The 21,119-nt window shown below is 34.2% G+C and overlaps 1 long non-coding RNA gene across 2 annotated transcripts in view; it reads left to right on the top strand.

Moving 5' to 3' along the window:
• Nucleotides 1–206: 206 nt before the first annotated feature.
• LOC113925748 overlaps nucleotides 207–21,119 on the top strand; it is a 126,164-nt gene continuing 105,251 nt past the window's right edge. The window contains exons 1-2 of one of the 2 annotated variants that reach the window (XR_003521042.1): nucleotides 207–298; nucleotides 4,360–4,442. This is a non-coding gene — a long non-coding RNA (uncharacterized LOC113925748). Of the gene's footprint in view, nucleotides 299–1,480; nucleotides 1,692–4,359; nucleotides 4,443–21,119 lie in introns of those variants that run through there. The other variant, XR_003521041.1, reaches the window with a different exon arrangement.

The following is a 21,119-nucleotide window of genomic DNA, read 5'->3' as shown; positions in this document are numbered from 1 at the left end:
TTTCATTTTCTTAAAGATATTTTTGGTTCCCCTTTTTATTCCTTCTTTGACCAATTCTCTGTTAAGGAGTGTATTGTTTGATTTCCATAACTGGTTTGGAGACTGGGTTGTGGAGGCTAGCCTGGTATTGGACCAGGGTTCACAGGAGTCCACAGAAGAGCCCTGTGCCTTGGAAGCTGGCCAACTCTGGGTTAGGCTGTGATCCTGTGTTCACAGGAGCTCACTAGGAGCCTGGGCTGTCTGGTGCTAGAGCTTGCTGGTCCTGAGGTCTGCAGTGAAGTAGACAGCTCCACATGGGGTAGGTATTTCTCTCCATGCTGAGTATCCTGGAGCTTGGGGAAGGAGTGATAGGTATAATGTTTATCTATATTTCCTACATTCCTCAATGCAGCTTTCTTCTTTCTGTATTTCACTCAGGTGCTATAACTCCTCACCTGGAATCCTCTCTTATGAATGTGTTTTTGTGCATGGACAGTTGTTCAAATTGTTGTTTCTGGGAGGGGACAGGCACTAGAAATTCCAATATTGCCATCTTTCTGGCATCATTCCACAGCTTCTTGTTTTAATTCTCAGTTGACTGAAACCAGTTGTCCAGCAGTCTTCTCAAGATGGAGAACAATATTCTCTAAAAGTTTTACCATGTTTGAAAATGTTTGCCTTTTGCTTTTTTTATATGTAAATGATAGTTTTACTTGGTTTAAAATTCTTTGATTACTCTTTCCCAAAGGCTTTATTGTCACTGTTCATTTTCTTCTAGCTCTAAATTGCAGAAGTAAAATCTGAAGCCAGTCAGGTTTTTTTTTTTTTTTTTTTTAAGGAGATGATTTTTATTTCCTATTTTCTCAAGAGGTTTATTCTTTATCTTATTAACCTGGCACAGTTTGGGTTGGTATCCAGCATAACTCACTTGGAAGCGTATGCAATACACTGTGGCTATAGAATGGTGTCTTCTGTTATTTTTGTAAAAATATCTTGAATTCTTTAATATTTCTGTAACCACCTTATTTGTTTCTTTTCCTCAGGAATCCTAATTATGGATATATTGGGAATGTGGATATATGGGGTATATTTAACTATCATTCACATCTGTGAAATGTCTCTCTAAACTCTTTTTTTTTTTTTTTTTTTTTGCTTACTTCTCATTTAGTTTGCTCACTTTCATTTGAGCTGATGTTTATTGTCATTAACTCTGGAGCAGAGATTGCTCTTTTTTGAGGCCTTAAAAAGAAATCTTTATTTCTGCAAAACTTTTTACAGTCTCTTTCTCTTTTCTTCTGAATTTTTCTAGTTTATATTCTATATTCTTAGAATTCTAAAAAAAAAATTTCTTCTTTAAGAATTTTTAGATATTATATATTTTTAATTATTTATGTAAATTTTAAAGGAAATCTGAACCTGAATTTAATCCAATGTGTGACAAAAATCTTCACATGGATATTAATCTCTGTTTTGGCTCTGGTTTGGAGACTAGGTTGTGGAGGCCAGCCTGGTATTGGGCCAGGCCAGGAACCTGGGTTCACAGAAATCCACAGAAGAGCCCAGTGCCTTGGAAGCTAGCCAACTCTGGGTTAGGCTGTGATCCTGTCTTCACAGGAGCTCACTAGGAGCTCCTGTGCTAGAGTTTGCTGGTCTGCCTGTGCTAGAGCTTGCTGGTGCTGAGGTCTGCAGTGAAGTAGAAAACTTCACATGGGGTAGGTATTTCTCTCCACGCTGAGTATCCTGGAGCTTGGGGAAGGAATGATAGGTATAATGTTTATCTATATTTCCTACATTGCTCAATGTTGTTTTTAACTTAATTTTTATTTTTATTCTAATAAAAAAGTATATGAAAGTATTCACCAACCCCTAGAAAAACACAATAACTGTCAAACCTGGTAGGTTTCTCTTAGGAACACAATTATTTTCTGGTTGTAGATCTCAACATTTATTTTTTTTTAAATCTAGCAAAAATTGTATCAAATGATGTTCTGCTAATTTCATTATAATAATAAACTTGAGAATTGATGCCTAGACTTGATGTTTAATTTTGTCTCAAAATTAGTCAGATAAATTTATCTTTGGCTAGGAAGATTACAGGAATTAGTTTCATTGGTTTCCCCTGCCTGCCCAGATAGTTAATATAGAAACTAAAATATTATTTTCTACATTTACACTTAAATAACTATTTTTAAACTCAACATAGAATTAAACGGACACAAAATATTTTAAAATTTGGTTGTGGACTTGGGTCTTTTCTCTTCAATGATCTAAATGTTTTCAGAAATCTAAAATGTCAGAGTTCCCTCCCCTGAAACTCGATTGTAAAATTTCCAACAAACTGAAATCAAAGTCTGGAATCAAAGGTTTTACTTTAGTCATTGTAATTTTATAATGTATTAAAATTTGGATTCCATTTTATTAGGAAATAATCACAAATAATATCAGCCAATATATTTTTGTAAATCTCAGCTCAAGATTTATGTTTTAAAAATTCAAAATATGTGTGTTATAGACAGGCCGAAATGTAATGCATTGTGTGCTATCTCCAAATTCTATATTGGCACCCATTAATCTTGGAAGTATGGTAGGAGAAGAGGAAACAGAGCTATTACTTTTGCTTAGCATGGGACAATATTGATTATTGATTTTTCTTTATTCATTTTCGAATATTCAATTAATATGGAGTGTATGGTGTATAGAAAGACTTTCATTTTTCTTGACATTGATTCAAAAGTTACATCATAAAAATGAGTTAAAATGATGGTCTGGATTTTATAAATGATATTGACAAACATTTTGAGCCTTAACAAAATGTAATAAGTTCACTATTGCATATTTGCATGTCTTTTTAATTTTGAGTTCTGAACATTTAAAAAACATATTTTTCACACGTTTTTCCTCTGGCAATTATTCAATTATTTTAACCGCTGCTAAAAAAAATTTATATAAAGAGAAAATTATTCTGGAAAAGTCAAATGAATTCCTAACTTCTGGGCTTATGTGATTATCACATAATAATGTAATATGAATATTAAAGATGTAGAAAACATGAGGAGGAGTAGATAAAATAAATATTAGAAACTTCTTATAGAGTTGTTTGAATTAAAGTTGGATATTTGACATTCTGTACTAGAGAATTAATATATAAATGGTCAAAATAAATGTAATTAAGCTTCATTTATATAACAGTTTTATAAATTTGAAAGAAATAAAATATAAACCAAAGATCAAAGATATTGCAATATTTTATATAAAGTGATTAAGTTAAATCCCAACAAAATTAGGGTAAATTATGTGTTTGTTAAATATGGAGGTTACGAACAGGATCTAAAGGATACCTCTTCAATCAGGAAATTAAAACTTCTTGGTTTGATTAATGATGTTTGCAATATGAGATAATGTGAAATGCTAAAGTGGAAATTACAAAAATCATGGAAATCATTGCATATGGAACAACACTGAAACACAATTCCTTCTATATTTCTATCTTAACGTGACTTCATTAATAATATTCCATGCAATTCTCATATTGGATAATAAATGGAGTAAGCAGAGGGATAAGTGGATATGATGAAAAAGAAGACTTCTTAGAGCAAGTTGAGACTTCTATTTCATTTTTATTCACTGTTGAGTTAAATGAGCATGCACTGGGCCCATGCTATGTGTAATTTATTTTCCTAGGTAGTAAGTATTCAAAATAAAACTATTGATCTTTGTGTCCAGGAATACTAGACGTGAGATTCAGACAACATAGACTGAGCAGACAAGAAAAAGAAATTTGTAAATGGTTAAACTTGTTGAAATTTTGCAAGAATTGTTTCCAAAGAGTTAAATGTGCCTTAACCTCATACATATTTGAGATAATTGACAGTAATGATATCTAATTAGAACCTGTCTACTACCACACCTATCTGTTGTGACAGTCAAAGGCAATCTTTTTTTCCTATAGTTTAATAAAAATATTAAAAAGTGGCATGAATGAATAATTTTCCAGACGGGAAATAGAGACAAAAAATATATTATTTTGCTCACTTACCTATCAGAGCATGTGTAAATTATATCCTGGTAGAAAGTGACTCTCCAGGACCAGACTCTAGAAAAAATAGAGGGAGGTTATTGATCCAGATACTTTCCAGGTAAAACTAAAATTATGGTATGGAAAAAAAGTCCATCTGGACATCAAGGCGATTATCCAAGATTCCCCTAGAAAAAAGCTGAATAAGATTGTTGTACGTTAGTAATATATATGGAATGCTCTTAAAAAGGGGGTTGAGAGATAGTAAATATTGAATTAATTTTACTTATTATTAATAATCATTTCCATTATTAAATTCCCAGGTTGTATAATTTTTTTTTTCATGCCAATATTTTATTTTGCAGTGTCAGTTGGAGGAGTTCATTCAGAATTTTACATAACACCAGAGTTTCTGCTTCAGGAACTGCAACCAAAGCTTTCCATTTCTGTAAGTATTATAAAATAACACAAAATTAGTACATCCAAAGTTAAAATATTCTAACAGAATCATTGCAGAATAATTAACATACAATATATCATACATATTTAGAGTATACAATTTAATTTTGACATAGGCACATATCCATGACACCATTACTACAAAAACATACTGAACATACTCATTGCCCCCCAGAGCTTCCTCACACCCCTTGTACTATTTCCCTTCCTCCCTATTCCTGTCCCCTTCTCATCTGCAGGCATCCACTGATCTGCTTTTGTATCTGTTTAGATTATTGTGCATGTTCTAAAATTTTCTATAGATGAAATTAATACAGTATCCATTCTCTTTTGAGGTATATGGCTTCTTTCACTCAGTAAAGTTATTTTAAGACTTCATTTATCTTACAGCATGTATTCATTTTTATACTGGGTAATATTCCAATGTATGGATATATCAGTTTGTTTATCCATTGAATTTAATGAACATTTAGATTTAAATTAATACAAATAAAGCTTCTATGAATATTCATGCAGAAGTAAGGACATACGCTTGCATATCTCATAGGTATATACTGAGGAGTAGAATGGCTGGATCATATGGTAGGTAGATGTATTATTAATTTTAAAGAAATTGCCAAACTATTTTCCTAAGTGATTATCTCAGTGAATGAGAATTCTAATTTCCTTACATCTTCACCACCCTTTGGTATTCTTGGACTTTTAAATTTTAGCCATTCTGACAGATGTGTGTTGATATCTCATTTAGTTTGCTTTTTCTTTAATAACCAGGGTATTTGAATATTTTTCATGGGCTTATTCACCATGTGTTTATCTTTTTGTTGAAGTTATTTACAATATGTATGATTTGCAAATATTTTTCCAAGTATGTGGATTGTCCTTTCTTTTTTCCTAGCAGTGTCTTTGAAGAGCAGATTTTAAATTTGATGTGTCCCAATTTTTCAATTTTGTTTTTATGGAGCAAGTTTTTATTGGCGTATCTGAAAAATCATTGTCTAATCCATGGTAATAAGGATTTTCTCCTGTGTTTTCTTCTAGAATTTTTATAGTTTTTAGGATTTACATTTACATCTCTGGTTCATTTTGACTTAATTTTTGTATGCGGTATGAGGTATAGATCTAAGTACATTTTTTGTGTATTGATATTCAATTATTCTTTTTTAAAAACGATTTTATTTATGTATTTGAGAGAGAGAGAGTGTGTGAGAGAGAACATGAGGTGGGGAGGGGTGGAGGGGGAGAGAAAAGCAGACTCCCTGCTGAGCAGGGAGCCTGATGCTGCTGGGCAGGATCCCATCCTGGGATCCTGACCTGAGCCAAAGGCAGAGGCTTAATAGACTGAGCCACCCAGCTGCCCGATATTTGATTATTCTAACACTATTTTTGTAAAGTCTATCATTTTTCACTGAATTCCTTATGCAACTCTATCACCATACCATATTTTGTTCTATTGCTCTATTTATTTGAATTTGTGCCAATACCATACATCCTGATTATCGTTGCTTTCTAATAACTTATAAAAAGGTTGTTGGGGTGCCTGGGTGGCTCAGTTGGCTAAGTGACTGCCTTCGGCTCAGGTCATGATCCTGGAGTCCAGGAATTGAGTCCCGGGTCGGGCTCCCTGCTCAGCAGGGAGTCTGCTTCTCCCTCTGGCCCTCCCCCCCTCATGCTCTCTCTCTCTCTATCTCATTCTCTCTCTCAAATAAATAAATAAAATCTTTTAAGAAAAAGGTAGTGTTGTTCCTATTAGTTCTTTTTCAAAACTGTTTTAAATATTGTAGGATTTTGATTTACATATCAATTTGAAAATTAGTTTTTCAATTTCTGCAAAGCACCTGTGGGGATTTTGATTGAGATTCCTTCATATCTGTCTATCAATTTGGACAGAATTGTCCTCCTACCAATATCAAGCACTTTGACTCATAAACATGGTATATTTTTCATTTATTTAGGTCTTCCTTATTATACCAGTGTTTTATAATATCCAGTGCACAGATATTTTATATCTTTTGTTAGATTTATCCCTAAGTATGTCATATGTTTTAATACTATTGTATATGATATTGATTTTAATGCAATTTCTGATCATATATTACTATTACATAAAAATGCAATTGATTTTTGCATGAAGATATTAGTTCGTTCACTACCTTATTAGTAATAATGTTCATTTCACTTATTAGTTTCAGTAGATTTCATAGATTCCACTGAATAGATGATCATGCTATTTGCAAATAAAGATACAGAAGATCATCAGAAAAAAACCTTTTTCCTTTCTAATTCAGATTCCTTTTATTTATTTTTTTCATATTGTATTGACTAAAACTTCCAGTACAATGATGGGTGGAAGTGATAGATAGGGATGACCTCGTTTTCTGCCATATCTCAAAAGTAAGGGATTAATTTTTTGACCTTTGGATATGATCTTAATTGTAGATTTTTATAGATGCATTTTATTAAGCTTAGGAAGTCTCCATCTATTCTTAATACTTTAGGAACTTCTATCAGTAACGAACATAGACGTTTCTTAACTGCTTTATCTGCATTTATTGAGATGGTCATATTTTTTATTTTTAATTTGATATAGTGAATTAACTTACTTTACACATGTTAAATCAACTTGGAAAAAAACATACTTGGTAATCGTGTGTTATTTCTTATACCTACAAATTCAATTTGCTAAAATTCTTTTGAGAATTTTTATAGTTTTTGTGATATACTTTTTATTTCCTTGTAGTGTCATAATCTAGTTTTGGCATCATGGTGTTCCTGGCCTTATACAACGAGTTGAGATATATTCCATCCTGCTCAAGTTTCTGGAAGAGTTTGTGGAGAATTTATATTTTTTTTCCACTTTAAATGTTGAGGTGAATTCACCAGTGAGTTTGTGTGGGTCTAGAGATGTCCTTGTGGGGAAGTATTTTAACTATTAAAAATAGACCCTTCCTCACTGGGCCCTTGTTTGCCCCAGATTTCTAAGTCTCAGTCTCAGCCCATTGATCTTCAGAAGATAATTCTCCAGCTCAAACATGAAAATTATTTCTGAGGAACCAAGATCATAAGAAAAAAGAATCTTAGCAGCAGTAACAGTCACTATGACACAGCTAAAAATGTCTGGGAGAGCATATAATAAAGAAGTACAGAAAGAACAGCAAGAGCCTGGGACCATGGAAAATGCACAGCAAAAAAACCTTTTCTTTTAGTGTCACTGTCGAAGTTTACAAATCCACTCAAATTTCCAAAATGAATGTGCAGTGAATGTGCACGTGGATCCAGGTCACCAGCTAGTGTCAGATTCAGTTTTCAGTTAAGATGATCAGTGTGTATAGAACAGCTCTAAGAGGAAACAGAACACAAGTAAAGAACATTGAAGGGAAGACAAGCATTAGGTAAGGTCCACTGATTAGTTCATATTACCACACACACACAGATACACACACACAAAATTCTAACATTTGTTAGAAGCTTAAAATGTCTCAAATTCTATTAAGCATAAAGGCGAAATCCAGAATGGGTATTTCCCTATGATGCCAGAAACAATATGAACAAGTAACCTCATGATGAGAAGCTTCTATAAATTGTTTATATTTACAAGTTGTAGATTCCAGAAAACCAGTACTGACTATCTGAAATACTGGTCAGGCTGAAACCAATAATATTTTATTTTTCTGTTGTATTTGTCCCCTCTCTTCTCAGGATGAAATAAATTTTCTATGTTCATAGGCTAACAATATCAATATTTGGGTCATAACTGTATTATGTATTGGGCTGCAAAAATATAACAAAGAAGGGAAAGTTGCTTCTACTTTTTTTAAATATTTGGATACTGGGATTAATGTCCAAGAAAGTTTATAGCATGAAAGTAGTTTATAGCAAGACAGAGATAGAAAGAAAAGGAAAGAGAGACCAAAAGAGAGATGGATATGGACATAAGTCCTTTATTTTAACATGTTAACATAGTCCGTCAGAGAAATGAGGTCAAGTAATTGTCATTGTCTTACCAACCTTTCTTGAGTGGATGGTATAACGACGACAATAATAACTGACATTTACTGAGTGTTTATTAATGCCAGACTCTTTTCTGCACAGGAAATATGTACCCCCTCATTAAATAGCTCTTATACATGTATATTGTTACAATAGATCTTTCAGGTATTTATTATTACTATTCCTATTTTAACATGAGAAAACTGAGATACAGTGAACTTGAGTAAAACTTTAGGATATAAACTGGTCAGTTGTGGGTTTATTATTCCAATCTATTTGCTTTGCACCTTGAGCTTGCACTAAGCTATACTCCGCAACTGTATTTCTCTGTGCGTGTGACTTGGCAAAATATTGGTTTAAATTCTATCTGCTTTAAAATCATGAGAGGTACTCCTGGGTGTCTGAGTCAGTTAAGCAGTTGCCTTCAGCTCAAGTCATGACGGGGGCAGGGGGAGTGTCCTGGGATTGAGCCCCTTGGCTCTCTGCTCAGCAGGGATCTCTTTCTGCCCTCTCCCCTGCTCATGGTCTCTCTCACTCACTTGCTCACGCTTGCTCTCCCTCTCTTGCGAATAAATAAATAAAATCTTTAATAAAAAATAATATGAGAAATAATAGATAATAGATAATATGAGAAAATTAGAATATGTATCCTTCCCCTAACAAGTAACTAGAAAATAAAGTTCAAACCACTTTAATAAAAGCATTAAAGTAACACGCATGATGCGTTATGTTTGAGTGAAACATTTCTTATTATCCCTTATGGTCTCTCTCATGCACTCAAATACTTCACTCAAGCCTTTCAGATTCGGATCAGCTCTAGTAATATGGGCCCAATTCTTTATTAAATACTTTTGTTTTTTATTTTACAAATATCAGAAAAAATTTGGTTTAAAATACGAGTAATTCAAAGCAGCAGGAGGGTAACTTTATAAAGATGAAAGAAGTAATTCACCATGTGGAGATAACTATAATAACTCTATTTCCAAAAACTTTACTAGAGACATTATATGGAACCAGTAGAATCCCAGAAGAAACAACAAAGTGATATATAAAATGTTCACGGAAGATTTTGTATTATTTAATCAAAACTGGTTCATTCTAAATAAGTTTTTCTCTTAACAATGTATTTTGAAAATTATTATAGGTAATCATGTTTTTATTATTCTAATATTTTTTATTGCCTTAACGCTTATGTATTGTTTGTATGCCACAACTTATTCAGAAACTCAAATGTGTCGGGCATTCATGTTGTTGACAATGTTTTGACTATAAGCAAATCTATAGTAAATATTACTGATCATAAAGATTTTGAAGTAGAATTTCTATTTCAATCTACCAAATTCCCAGGACTGAAAATGCTGTGTTTAAGAGCATGAGCATTTAAATTGTAATAGGCATTGACTGACTGATTTCCAAGAAGGCTGAAAATATTTCACATTTCTACCACTCAGTCCACTAGAATACAACCTCTCCCTCAGCATCAGGTGTTATCATCCCCCTCCCTACTTTATTTTATAGTATCAGTTGTTAGAGTCTTATTTTTTTTCACTTTTTAACATCTATGGAATAAAAATGCAACTCAATCAGTGGTACGTTAAATTTATATTTGCAATTTTTTTTTCTTAGTAGCATATTAAATAATGGTTTTTCTTAGAGTCCATGAAATACAGTTAGTTTCAAATAGCTCATTCAGTGGATATAAAATGAGTTTAAAAAAATCTATGCGATATGAAAACACTGTGGGGTAGTTTAACTGGCAATTTAATTTTACTTTTTGGTAACATTAAAAAATACAAGTCTCATAAACCATGGCATCTTAAATTCAATGAATTAAACAATATTTCACTATGTTGTACTATACACCCAATAGCTACAATATGTGGGGTCAGGAGAAAAGGTAGAAATAAAAATGGCCCCTCTTACCATCACTCCCAATAATCCACATGCATGACAGTAAATTATTCATTCCATCCTGAAAGCTGGATTAAGATTTCTAGCTCATGGGAAATAAGAAGGAATTATGTCTGCCAGGAGACACACTGAACATCCCACTGAATGTGGAACCGCCACTCCTCACTGGTCACTTTGTGCTCTTTGGGCTATGGGCCAGAAGGCAAAAGAAGGAGTTAATTTCCTGGCAATGGTAATAGATCCTGATTTCCACATGAAGCTGTAATGGCCACTATACAATTGCAACAGGATGGAAAGTACGTAGAACCTAGGGGATTCACTGGGCACTTGGTGGTATTTCTATGTCCAATGGTAATAGAAAACAGCTATGACAAGAAGAGCAAAGCAACTAAGACTCAGATGCTTGCAGCATGGATATGGGAGTCACCGACTTAGTCTGGTTTGCACTGTTATTAAAAAAAAAAAAAAAACCACAGACTGGGTGGCTTATAAACAACAGAAATTTATTTCTCACAGTTCTAAAAGCTGGGAAGTCCAAGATCCAGGCACCAGCTGATTTGGTTTCTAGTGAGATTCTACCTTCTGATTCATAGATAGTGTCTTTTCACTGTGATCTCACATGGTGGAAGAATCAAAGGAACTCTCTAGAGTACCTTTTATAGGGACACAATTCCATTCATGAAGACTCAGTCTTCAAGAGCTAATCGCCTCCTAAAGGTCCCACCTCCAAATACCCTCTCATCTGTCCAGTAGGTTTCAACTTATGAATTTTGGGGGGGAAACAAACATTCAGACCACAGCAGTCCTCTTACCATATAAGCATAGCTAATTGACCAAAATGTTGCCCAGGGGTAAGAGAAATCTAGAATAGGTTATGGGGAAGGGGGGGATGAAACTTATTTTTAGCTAAAAGAGCAATTGCAGTAAGTAACAAGACTGTAGCTTGTTTCTTAAAGATACCACCTTGAACTGAACTCTGGGGGCTTATTATGCTTTCCCTTTTGAGAAGAAATAATAGTATCTTGTTCATGCATGATATATCCCCTCCTGTAATTTTGGAGATGGTAATAACGAAGGTACAAGGAAATGTGAGTGGTGTAGTGGACTGCACCAGACTTCCCTGATTAATAACTTGAAACCCACTTGTCCTTTCTTTCTTTTAATTGTATCTGCTGCCTGGGCTCCGTTATTGTAGTACTAGATCCCAATAATAGTAGATCGTACTCCTAATCAGATCAGATAAATGATCTAGTTTTCCTAAATCAGATTTACTCTTTTCTGAATTCATATTAACATACATCTTTACTACATGGGAATTATATCACAGTAAACATTTAAGTTTAAAGATAATTTTTCAAAATCTAAAGTATTTCAGTATTAAATACAGAAGTACTTAAATATATATATTTATGTAGCTTTTCAAAGTCATGCATTTAAATAGCAGAATTAAAATTTGAACCCTTATTAATCTGATAACAATTTCTAAGTTCTTAAATATCATTGCATTTTATCTCTTGGTTTAAAAAATTATAAAATAATTCTTTGAAAATTAAAGAAATAGAGTTGACCCTTGAATGACACAAGGGTTAGGGTACCCACTCCCACATAGTGGAAAAGCCACATATAACTTTGACTCTCCCAGAAGTTAACTATTAATAGCCTACTGTTGACTGGGAGACTTACCAATGACATAAAGAGTCAACTAACATGTATTTTGTATGTTATCTATATTATATGCTGTATTCTTAAACTAAGCTAAAGAAAATGTTATTAGGAAAGTCATAAGGAAGATAAAATACACTTATAGTATTGTATGTATATTTATTTTTTAAAAATCCAGGTATAGGTGGCTTAGGCTGGTCAGGACTCCAGATGATTTTGCAACCTGCTGGCCTTGGGTGGGCCCAGGGGTGGCAAATGACCTGGTGGCTCACTATAGCTGCCCCATCTGCCTAGAGGTGTACCACTTACCCCTGGCCATTGGCAGTTATGATCACACTTAGCTCTAGCCTCCAGGAGTCAGGGGCTGTGGCACCACCGTGAAAGGGGTCCACACCCAACCACTTCATTGGCACAGTGGCTGACCAGCAACTTTGCCATGTCTGGAGCCCAGAGATGTTGACAGCTGGGGTTGGGGAGGGGCGCTCCTCAGGTACTCGGAAGACAGCGGGTGCAGACCTGTGCACTAGCTGCCTTCCATTCAGTCCACGGAGCCTGGGGTGTTCAGTTGTAAATAATTGCCTTGTGGCTTATGCTGTCAACTCTTTTAAAAAGTCTGTGTATAACTGGACTGGCACAGTTTAAACCTGTGTTGTTCAAAGGTCAACTGTACTAATAACTAGAGAAATGAATTGTTCTTATTATAGAAAACATAATGTTGCAAACTATAATTTGTTTTAAATTAAAAGAGTAGAAATTCTTGTGGAATGTGTAACTCTCAATTTATTTGGAAGATAAAAAGGCATATGCAAGACATTTTTTTTTGAGGTAGAAGTATAATAATGTGGGTTCTTTATTACCAAATATTAAAACTCTAATAACATAAACTTTGTACAACAGGTACAACAGAGACAAATAAATTAATTGAATAGAATATTAAGTTTAGAAATAGAGCATAATATACAGGTTGACTACTTTCTTAAGTGCTGTTTCAAGAATAAGTGTTAGGTTATGTACTTGCATAATTGTAAAATTGTGTTTAATGTAGTTTAACACTGTGAGGAAGATGAATGTGTCATATTCATCCACTGCTTGTATATAGATGAATAAAAATAAAATACAAAAAGTGGAAACTCTTTTATTATAATAGGCAATAATGAGCATATAACAATTGCAACTTTTCCATCGACAAAATATTGAATAAGAAGAAACACTCTTGTTTGTTTTCTGTTTAGGTAGTATGAGAGCAGTACTGTGTTAAATTATAGAGGTTAAAATATTTTGGCCCAATTCTTTTTATAGATGCCAACATATTTTTTTCTCTTTTCTTCTCTTTCTTTCCTTCTTAATTCTTCTCTCCTCCCCTCTCCTTTTTTCCCTTCCTCCCTTTCATCCACCCTCCCATGCTCCCCCTTTCTTTTTTTCTTTCTTCTTTCTTTTTTCTTTCTTTCTTTCTTTCTTTCTTTCTTTCTTTCTTTCTTTTCTTTCTTCTTTCTTTCTTTCTTTCTTTCCTTCCTTCCTTCCTTCCTTCCTTCCTTCCTTCCTTCCTTCTTCTTCCTTCTTCTTTCTTTCTTTTTTCTTTCTTTCTTTCTTTCTTTCTTTCTTTCTTTCTTTCTCTCTTCTCTCTTCTCTCTCTCTTCTCTCTTCTCTCTCTTTTTTCTTTCTTTCTTTCTTTCTTTCTTTCTTTCTTTCTCTTTCTAGAACTAATTATGATTTCCCATGACTGTTGTTTAATATTCTCCTTATAAAACAATTTAATAAAAATACCTCATTTACATGTTCAAGGGAACCGCATCCTGAATAGGCACTCATTTTCATGCCCAGGGAAGGATCTCATGCTTTACTAAACAGGCACTTTTACTTTTCTTCCTTTCCTTTTATTAGTTACCACGTCAGCAGAAAGAACAAGGGTACTCTTTTTCCAAAGTGCCTGCATTTAATCGGAGGTTATTGCATGTCCTGCAGGAAGATCAGAGCAGGTGGATTAAAATAAACTGTACTGATACAAGAAGGAAAAAAGAGAGATAGAAAATATTCTCACTTGAAAATGATTTACACTGTTTAGAGGAGGAAAAAAAAACCCACAAAATTAAATAGAAGCTCTGAAGCTAAATAACGTCGGTGCTTTGGTTTTGCCAAGATTTTATTTTTACTTCCCCTTCCTTTGACTCCATCATGTTAACACTCTGAAATAAAAGCATTATAATCTGAAAGTCAATATACTGAAAAGTATCTATTAAAACCTCACCTTACAGAAAAAATACTGTAGTTGACTGAGCTTTCAGTCTCCTGTTTATTAGTAGAAAGATTTCCCACACAGCCTTGGCTATTTTTCAAAGTCTACATTTAAATGAGTATAATTCAATAAGATAAGGCACTATGTCTTTTAGGAGTGGTTTACTTACAAGGTAAATTTTAACTTAAATGAAGGTAGTAAATATTTTTTTTTCTTCATTTTGCTGTCTATATAAAGTTTTAATTGGCTACTTTGTGAAAGGTTATGAAATCCAGTCATATAAAAGCATAGGAAAAGTATGCACATTTTGGATTTCATAATAACTAGTTTCCATCTTTACAGGAGTGTTTTACGGAACAGAAACTATAACTAGAAGTTGCAAAGACACCTGCAAAAATACCTTTCTCCCACTTTTCATTTAATGTTCTCTCTGACTATGCAACTATAGGGCAGAGAAATATAATAAAACTGGATATGTAGTCTGGACTTAAACATGTTGTACTGTGTGCTTTTTTTTTTTTTTAATCCCTTGCAGTGGCATAGTAACATAAAACATATTTACAGATTGGAGTCTGGGAATCAGGAATTACACTTGCCTCCCTTTACTGTATCATTCTTTTTCTAGTAATTATGCACACTGACATTCTGAAAATATCAAATTTTACAAATTTTATTCACACTAGAAAATGATATAAAATGTCTAAAATACAAAGTTTAGATATTGTGAAATATCATCAGGATATAAAGAACAGTCAACGTTAGCCTGCCTCTGATCATTTAAGGACTGGCAAATGAGAGAGAATTTTGTCTTTATCTTATGTGGCACTTTGAGGGCAGGTTCCTGTGCCATCATGCAAAAGGTGCTAGGAGTTGGCACCCTTTCAGTTCTGTCTCACAATATGACAATCTCTGCCTTCTCAGGATAAGAAAAATTAGAGCGCTGTATTAATAATGAATGTCATGGATATTAAGGAAACACAGCGGAATGAAGGAGAATGGAATGGAATGAATTCTTAAAAGTGATACAACTGAAAGCCAATTACTGAACAGTCATTAAATATTTCTCAGCTACAGTTACTTTTGCTTACCTTCTCCATGATGCCTATGTTCTGCATGCTACAAAACCAACTATTGTTTTGTAGATTCGCTTTACATATGGTAGTTAGCTGGTAAATAATTACTCATTAATTCTTCTCAGGATATCATTTCTATGAAACCCATCTATATCTGGTATATGATATCTATAATTTTAGTCCCTCTCTTCTCTTATTATTCTTATTCTTGATTTTGTTTTGTTCAGGTTTAAGTTCTTCATAAAGCATTTATTTTATTTTCTTTCCCTCCCTTAAAATGTGTTGGTTCATACATTATATGAATGTAATGAATTTTTGAATCCATTTATTTTAGGTATGCTTCTGAATTAAGTAGTTTTCAAAAATTTAATCCATTTACTTCAATTTACTTATAATTAGATGTATTTGTTTATTAAATTTCCTGTTTCCTAAAGTTAATTCACTATTTATAGAAATTTTACCAGTGTTGGTCACTATGTAATCATGATATAAATTCAAAAAAAATTTATTGAAAGTGTAATTATTTAAATGTCTATATATTTCCATCAATTCAATTTCTTAAGAGCTTGCTTGATACATTAATGTCAAGGAAAAAATTTCAACAGGAAACAGGAAGTGTAAGTTAAATTTTCGACGAGGAGAGGAAAAATATCAAATCAGTTTTATTGAATCCAGAACTGATTTTGTTTTCCTTAAGTTTTGTGAGATGAGAAATAAAAATCAAAGTTGTGTTGATTCACAATGAAAGTGGTTTTAGGGTTTGTTTGTTCTGCTTTGTTTTATTTGTTGTGGTTGTTTTGGTCATTGAAATTATCTCTGAGTTAGCGGATTTAGAAGTCTAATAAATAGAGTAGTGAAGTTGGGAGCCAGACTGCTTGGGTTTTGAAACAAGTCTTTGCCACGCACCCTAGGTATGAGGCCTTATAGCAAACAGCACCTAACTAGTGAGGTTGATGTGTGAACCACCTGAATTTATATGTGTGATGGGTTTAGAACAGTGACTGGCACATGTGTTCTCACTAAAATTATTATTGCCTTATCGCTGTTTTTATTCCTTGCCAGAGTGCTGAACTAATTGAGAAATTGGACAAAGCTATAAGGTTTATCTCAAACAGGAGGGTCTCTGTTGGAGAAAAGCTGATGTTGGAGATTGTGGCTCACCTGAAGTGATTAGGTTTCCAAAAACAGAATCTCAGAATGAGACAGAGTTCCCACAATTTCATAGCCAGACCCGCATTAGGACAGACGTCTCTGTTACAGTGACAGTGTTTATGGCTGAAAAATTTAAGGCATGAAGAGATACAGAGGAACAGGAGAGCAGGGAAGTACCAAAAGACAGGGAAAATGAAGGAGTTACGCCCCAGATTCTGTTGTCTGTTTTCAGTGTCTCACATCATCAAAATCACTCCAGCAATGCTAAGGCCCAGGCAAGTGAAGGGGCTAAAAGGAAAGGAGCTTTGCAACAAGGAAGCTCCCTCTACAAGGATGGCAATTTCAAGGGAAGGAAAGAAGCCTCCGTCCCTGCTCAAAAAAATAAAATAAAAAATTTAAAAAATTTAAAAAAAGATCAGTAAATCCATTACATGACAAATGATCTAACAATTATATTGAGGGACAGACTGCAAATAGAACCTAATTCCAGACACGTCTTTGGGTTCTTTTCCTTGTTTTCCCAGATGACTGAAAAAAAGAAAAATGATTAGGAAGTACAGTGTTTAATACATTTAAGGAATCAAATAATGCCCTCCATATGCATGCATTTGTCATTTAACCAATATTATTTCCACCTATTTGGAAAAGACAGTCGTAATCTAAGTTTGGAGAGACTTTTGAAGATTACTAATTGTTAGATCACAGATGCTTGGCTTTACTGGTATTACTATCAAAACAAACACAAGATAAAACCATATGATTAGGGGCGCCTGGGTGGCTAGTCGGTTAAACACCTGCCTTCCGCTCAGGTCATGATCCTGCGGTGCTGGGACTGAGTCTGGCATGGGGCTCCCTGCTCCACAGTGGTCTGCTTCTCCCTCTGCCCCTGCTCCCACTCGTTCTCTCAATCTCTCTCTATCTCTCTCTTTCTCAAATAAAAAAATAAAATCTTTTAAAAAATCATATAATTAATAGTAAGGATTACTATCAGTCTTTAAGAAAAACATTTCCTGGAAATTTTTATTTTAGCTCTTTTATTTTTTTAAGATTTTTATTTATTTGAGAGAGAGAGAGAGTGCTCAAGCAGGGAGCAGGGGGAGGTGGAAAGAGGGGCATTGGAGAGGAAGAAGCACACTCCCCACTGAGCAAGGAGCCTGATGCGGGGCTTGATCCCAGGACCCTGAGATCATGACCTGAGCCAAAGGCAGACGCTTAACTAACTGAGCCACACAGGCGCCCCTATTTTAGCTCTTATAATCCAACTTAATCAACATTTTTATAATATCTTAAGTTAGCCTAATTCTATTCAGTCTAAAAGTGATGAGAGCTTTTCATGAAACTAAAATATTATTTTATTAAAGGATTTCATTTCAACAGACAGTTCAGTGAAAGAGCAAGTTCAATTTTCCATTCAAAGGGAATTTTAATTGGTTTTTGCCATTCTCTAAACATTTATGGAATTCCATTCCCACTTTACTACAAAAGGAATTTCATTATAGATAAGTTCAAAAGAAGTAAAATCCCATCTTAATTTAGAAATAAGTATAGCTTCTTCTCAGAAAACTAAGTATACGAAATTCCTTACAGTAAAGAGGAAACTGTGTAAACACTGAGCTTGCTGCCTCTTCACTTAAAGAATGCCTGCTATTTAACATACTCACATCAAAAATTGCTGCAGTGAGCAACTATATAAAATATTATTCAGGATTTCAGTTTTACAGATACATAGATACTTTAAACTTTGAGGATCTATTTTGTAAGAACTGCAGGTGGTAAACTGCTATATATAAAAAGTAACTCCCTTTAAATTTTATAAATTACAAAACTTAGACAAACAGTACAAGTGAAAAAAGAAACCACATACATGTTATATTCACAATTTTCCTTTTCTCACTTTTTTTCCCCTAGATGATCCTTTTTTCTCAGATGGATTTTTCTTCTGAAAGCTATTGTTTTTTACTTGGCAAATAAATGACATGATTAGTGCAAAAGGAAAAAAAAAATAGGAAGGTTAAAGCAGAAGCAAGTTCATCACTCGGTTATACCATCTGCTTTAACTTTTATCATCTCCCTCTCTCGGGAATGTGAGGATGCCTGGACACATTGCCTGAAGGTGAAGGCTACAAGGCGCAGAATATTCTGCTTAGTTTAAATCTTTCACAGGAGAATTTTCAAATCGATATAATGAGGTGGTTAGGAGCATATATTTGACATCAGACTGAAATATGTTCAAATTCAGGCTCTGCCACATTGTAGATGTAAGAACTTGTCAATTTGTTTAACCCTTCAAACCCTAAACACTCAATTCAAAAATTAGTCTAATAATATCTACCTCAAGAGTTTTTAGGAGGGGCGCCTGGGTGGCTCAGATGGTTAAGCATCTGCCTTGGGATCAGGTCATGATCCCAGGGTCCTGGGATCGAGCCCCATGTCGGGCTCCCTGCTCCACGGGAAGCCTGCTTCTCCCTCTCCCACTCCCCCTGCTTGTGTTCCCTCTCTCGCTGTGTCTCTCTCTGTAAAATAAATAAATACAATCTTAAAAAAAAAAGAATATTTAGGAGAATCAAATGAAATTATATATGAAAATAATACATAATGTGTAATATTCATCACCTACTAATCATGCAACAGTATTATTTTTTGTGCTGAAACAATGACTAGAAATAATTATACCTTGGAATCATAGTAAATGCATCCTCTGTATTGTCATAAAGAAGACATAAACTTAAGTGAAGGGTATATGCTTATTATAGAAATGGTTTTCTTATGGGGTACCTGGGTGGCTCAGTCAGTTAAGCATCTGACTTTGGCTTGGGTCATGATCTCAGGGTCTTGGGATAGGAATGAGCCCCACAAAGGGCTCCTTGCTCCGTAAGGGGTCTGCTTGTCTCTCTCCCTGTCCCTCTGCCCCTCCCCCCAGGCTTGTTCACTCTCAAATAAAAAAATACAATCTTAAAAAAAATAAAGAAATGTTTTTCTTGTTCCTTAATGCAAGAGTGGTGTTGTTGTTTTTTTTGTTTGTTTGTTGTTGTTGTTTTAAACACCTTACATATCTTCAACAGTTTGACAGTGTAAGATGTTAGCATATCAAGCTGTGGATACCTGAGTGAATGCTGGGGATGAGCATGAGCAGATATGGTTATTAGTAATGTACCTAAAACATTACTATGAAAAGGGTTCCATCTGTAAGTGTAGCTTAGACTTACTATAAAGCTTTGGGTTCTAAAATAGCACCATCATTAATTTTCCAACACTTGAATTTCAGAATTGTCCTTTTCAGACCCTTTTGACTGACTTTTGACTGACTGAGAATCCCAAGGGGTTAAGGTGAGTGGAGAGAGCGTGATAGGCGGTGGAAAGGAAGGAGAGATTTTGCTACTACAAAAAAGTAGGCCTTGGCCAGGGGAGCGCCTGGCTGTGGGCGTGGTCCAGCGCCTGCCTTGCTCCTCTGAGTTATACAGGGTCCCTTTGATAACTGGCATCTTCACTCTCCAGCCTGTCCCTATTTCAGTATCACCTTAAACATCCTTGCACACCTTCTCATGGTTCTCCGTGGGAAGCCAGTCACACTCCTTCATGCAAAGATGACATGTGTTTAAACGCTAGAATTACAGCTCTTACTATGTATGTGGTTGTCTTGCAGAATACCTTCCTGCCTTGGGTGTTCCTCCCAATAATATCAGTTTAATCAATTATTTACTTTTTTTTTAAATAAATAGTCATTTGTATTGTTTGTAGCATAAAGAATAATAATCTTGCTAGCTGCAGCATAAATAATATATACTTTATTTTTTCTAATCAATATTTAACTTGGTCCCAGAGTAAGTATGCCATTTTTTTCTATTGTTCTTACTTGTTTAGCATTCTTTGTTCTTTCATATTCAAAACCTATATCATTTTTTGTAAATATATTTCTCAACACTTCTGCAAACAGAAAATAATAATATAAAAGTCTCTGTCTTTTAATAGAGTAAGTCATTCTAATGAAAATGTTTAATATATTGGGCATCTACCCACTATTATATTTTATATATTTTATTTTCTAAGCTTCCTTGTGAACTTCTCCTTTTCTCCCTTTACTTTTCAGAATAGATTGAAATTTCATGATATTTCCACTGCTAATGTAGGGGAGTGTATGCAATTTACATTCTTCTAGCAATTAATTTTAATTTTAAGTAACATTTAAATATTTCTTTCCTACAAAATTGGGGATAGTTAATATTTATAACTCCCCACCAGATGAGAAGCCAGATATAACTTAACCATTATCCAAGTTTAATTATCCCACTCCACATACATCTATCATGCTCATATTTTTGAGAATGCTTCTTATTCTCTTATTTTTTTGTTTTCTTCATGGCTTATCTTCCTTAGCATTGCAACATTACCTCGAACTTTCTGCAGACTCTCATGAAGAAATAGTCCAAGTTATTTTTTTTCTCTCTACTTTATCTCTGCTCTTCCTCAGGTTGGTTATTTATTCACATTGTTTTTACTGTTTGTTCTTACTTGTTTGTTTGTTTGCTTTCAAATGACTAATGACTTTAAATTACTCACAGAGACATAACTAAAGCATTGGCTTCTTTAACTGCAAAGCGTAATAGTTTCTATCCAGCTTTGAAGTCTGCTTCACATCCATCTTTCCACT

The sequence above is a fragment of the Zalophus californianus genome, chromosome 2 (assembly GCF_009762305.2).
Source record: "Zalophus californianus isolate mZalCal1 chromosome 2, mZalCal1.pri.v2, whole genome shotgun sequence".
In the NCBI taxonomy this organism is placed as follows: Eukaryota; Metazoa; Chordata; class Mammalia; order Carnivora; family Otariidae; genus Zalophus; species Zalophus californianus.
The sequence above is the reverse complement of the archived record's forward strand: the minus strand, read 5'-3'. Positions and strand labels throughout refer to the sequence as shown.